General features: G+C 38.7%; 1 non-coding gene across 1 annotated transcript; it reads right to left on the bottom strand.

Moving 5' to 3' along the window:
- Positions 1–2,128: 2,128 nt before the first annotated feature.
- LOC111767318 (U1 spliceosomal RNA) lies at positions 2,129–2,292 on the bottom strand. The gene has a single exon (XR_002799169.2). It is a non-coding gene; the product is annotated as a U1 spliceosomal RNA (small nuclear RNA).
- Between the last annotated feature and the right edge of the window lie 1,584 nt (positions 2,293–3,876).

The following is a 3,876-nucleotide window of genomic DNA, read 5'->3' as shown; positions in this document are numbered from 1 at the left end:
TCATGGCGCGGCAGTGGCCCTCGGGGGAGAGGCGGGGTTAGGCCACCGAGGGGGAAGTGGGCACAGCTGGGCAGAGGGGCGGGCAGTACGCCCGAACCCCAAGCGGAGGGCCTTAACGCCTGTTCCCGCCACCCGGATCTGACTCGTACCGGCGCCTGGAGACGAGCCGACCCTTGCTGTCGCTGCGCTCCCACACGGTGCCACCCTACACCATAGTTTTCTGATACCTGACTTTAGATATTGGACCAACCTCATTTGCTTGATTCTCCTTTTCCCTAGAAGAAATCTTCTTTCAGTAGGCTACTCCTTCATTTAATTTGAGTTCTTATAGCCCATCTACCATATTTCCAAATATAAGTGCATACACATATGCCCAGATAAAATTGGATTTAAATTATTTAAGTAGACTGGAAAAACATTTCAAATCATCTTGTACTTTCCTGTGTCTAGAATAGGAGCTGTTCATTCTCCTTTAGACAGACTCCTTTCACCTGGGAATGAGTTCCTTTTAGTTCCATGTGAATGAATGTAAAGCACAACCCTATTCTGGAAGAGAGCATGATAATTGAGTGAGCTGGGGCCTGGCTTCCACTCTGCAGGCAGCTAGAGTCATTGGACCATCCATGAAACTCAGTCTCTATAGATCTTAGAGATTATCAGATACTTATTTGCATAAGTATGAAGCTCTTGGGGGTAGAAACATTTAAGATCCTAGTTCCCTAATTTTGTGATTCAAAGTCTTAAAAAATAGGAGAGTGGATGGGGCCCAAGTGATTGAGTGCCTGCTTCCCACATGGGAGGTCCTGGGATCAGTCCCTGTTGCCTCCTAAAACAAACAAAAAACACCCAACAAACAAACAAACAAAACAAAACAGCTCAAGCAAACAAACAAATAAACAAAAAACAGATCTGATGTGGTTCAGTGGTTGAGTGCTGGTTTCCTACATATGAAGTCCCAGGTTCCTTTCCTAGCTCCAGTACCTCAAAAAATAAATGTCTTAAAAACACATTTAAGAGTCTGGCAGGAACCCTGAATGAGGTGGCATGGCAAGAAAAGGCTAATGAGGTCCTCTGACATTAAAGTCACCAAGGGATAGTATAATGGACATGGGTAAAAGTGATCTTCACTGTTTCCTTAGGCTGCACTCCAGGGCTGGGCTGTGGCAGGGGAGAACTGGTTGTTCTGGCTTCTCCTCTAACCCCTTCCCCGGCTATGGAGCACTATCATGGGCTCTGGGGAAAGTGGCTGCCTCTGAGTGACAGGAAACAACTGATGCTCAGCACTGTCCCCTTGACAACCCAGGTCAATTTTGAGCATAAGCTTAACACTAGGGCAGAGTGTGTCCTCCTTCCCTCCGAGGAATTCTATGTCTTGGTAAAAGTAGAAGCAGCAATGGTGAATAGCACTTTGCCACAAGGTCTTGGTTTTGGTAGGGATGCTTTACGTTAGCAAGAATAGAGTTGAAAGATTCCGTAATGTATGTGGTAACAGTTTCTGTGAAAGGTGCCTAGATTTCCCAGGTTAACATAAAAGAGTAAGGTATTCGAAATTGGGATGGTGATTACTGTATTTATTGCAAATCTGATCATATGGGAGTTAAAAAATCTGTGTAATTTAAATATTAAAGCAAATCTGACCTGATTTTAGTTTAAGCTGGTGATGTCAGGAGAATTCTGGATTACATTAAAAAATCTGATACACAGAACTACAAACAGAAACTGGGGCATCCTTTAATTTGAGAGATTTCCCAAAGACTTAAAAAATATGTATTTTAAGTGGCTCTCCAGCTATCTACCTTGCTTAAACATCCTAAGACATAGGTAAGATTCTAACTATAACACTAGGAAAAGATTTCAGAGATGTACTCCAAAATTATTTGGTCAGTGTGATGATTTGGAACTTTGAGGCTGGTTATTTCCATATTCATTCACATTTAACACCAACACTATTGCCCAGTTCTCATTTTGTACTGGGCATACAAATCATCTAGGGATGTTATTAAAATGTGACTTCTAATTCAGCTGGATTTGGGAGGAGCCTCAGACTTTGCATTTCTAACAGGCTCCCAGATGATGCTGGTACTTCTAGTCTGAATACCGCTCTTTTTATATTTCTTTCTTTCTTATTGAGGGGAAAGCATGAATGTAGTCCCCCATTACCATAAATAATGCACTTGAGTCTTCCGCATTTGAGGAAATCACAAGAGACAGCATATAGGGAGTGCAGTAGATTAGACTCCCCCTGGGAAACCAGCCTTCGTGATTATGGTATTTCCCTTGCCAGGTAAGTATGAGAGAACTGTTCTTTGCGTAGCAAAGTCTTCAATCATGCTCTTCCTTCAATGTTTATGTTCCCCCATAAGAATGCAAGCTATCTGGAGGGCCAAAACCAGGCCTCATGATTGTGTATCCCTTCCAGCCTCAAGCTTAATGCCTTATACAAACATGGAAGGCCAGTAATACTGGTAACAGGGATTAGATTTCAAATTACAAAAGCAGCAAACATAGAATGAAAAGAGGAAGAAAATATTCATTAGAGAATAATAATGGAAAAGCTATGAATAGGCTGCGATATCCTAAATCAATCTAAGTAAAAGAAATGAATTTTACAACATCTGAATGCACAGATAATCTTGAAAAGAGTGTCTAATACTCAAGAAAATATCTAATGTTTAAGAAAAAAGTTTAAAAGAATAAATACTGTATGGTTACATAACTATAAACCAAAGATATTATATAACACACTGTATGATTAAAAAAAAAACTTATATGTATCCAGTACATGTAATTAAGAAATGTATGTTTTTATTCAAAAAAAAAAAAAAAGAGAAAGAAAACTGTAGAGATGATTTTCTTATTAAGTTGAGAATTGAAACCTTTTAAGGGAATTAAATCTTTCAAATACCAAAGAGACCTATTCCATCACACACATGAAAATGGAATCAACCCTTGCCTGGTTAAATTCATTTCTAAAGACTGTGTGTGTGGATACCGTATAATAATCTCACTATGTATTTAACGCGGTCCTTTGCCCTTCAGCAACTCTGAACAATTCCATAGCATTGCTGTTCTTTGGCATAAGCCAATAAGGTAGGCCTCAGGAAATGAATCCCATCTTATGATGTAAGAAAATAAGGTAATACAATGAAAAATAATTATGAATAGGACTGATTCTTGTGACTTTATAAAATAACTTTTATGCCAAGGATGTTAGTGAGGAATACTATATTGAAGTAAGTTGTGAGTTTTCAGTTTGTACAAGTTCTTGGTTTTTAAACAGAGAAACACATTCCATATTATAGTCTTCCTGTGAAGCTGATTCTTCTTAGATCACAATTCTTTTCTGGATTATTCCATGAACAGCCCTATTTCTCAAAATGCACTAGCCTACATTTGATATGCTTTATTTTTCCTTGCAGTAATCTTTCCCATTTCTGTAGCTCAGCAAGTGAAATATAAAAGTATCATTTTTTCTATATCAAAAATGGCTCTCTCCATAGACACAACTGACAAGGAAAGCAAGTAGAAACTTATGCATCTCTACGGTTCCCACATTGAGACTATCCAGTGAAAGCCATTTACTAAAACCAGATCTGATGAGCAGACATCCTCACTCTCTGACAGTTTATTATGCCTTGGTCTCTGTAAATTGGAGGCTATAAATCTGACAGCACCATTACAGTTCTGAATTGCATGTATAGTTCAATTTATAAACTCATGTTCTATATTTCAAGAATTTTAATGACACAAATATGTGCTGATTTTCTAACATGAATTAATTTTTTGGTTAGTTTAACAGTTTATGTGGCTTGAGCTTTTAATCCATATGAACTGTGATATACTGGTTTCTCTAATCTATTAGCTCCCTTTTCTCTC

This window comes from Dasypus novemcinctus, chromosome 11 (assembly GCF_030445035.2).
Source record: "Dasypus novemcinctus isolate mDasNov1 chromosome 11, mDasNov1.1.hap2, whole genome shotgun sequence".
NCBI lineage: Eukaryota > Metazoa > Chordata > Mammalia > Cingulata > Dasypodidae > Dasypus > Dasypus novemcinctus.
The sequence above is the reverse complement of the archived record's forward strand: the minus strand, read 5'-3'. Positions and strand labels throughout refer to the sequence as shown.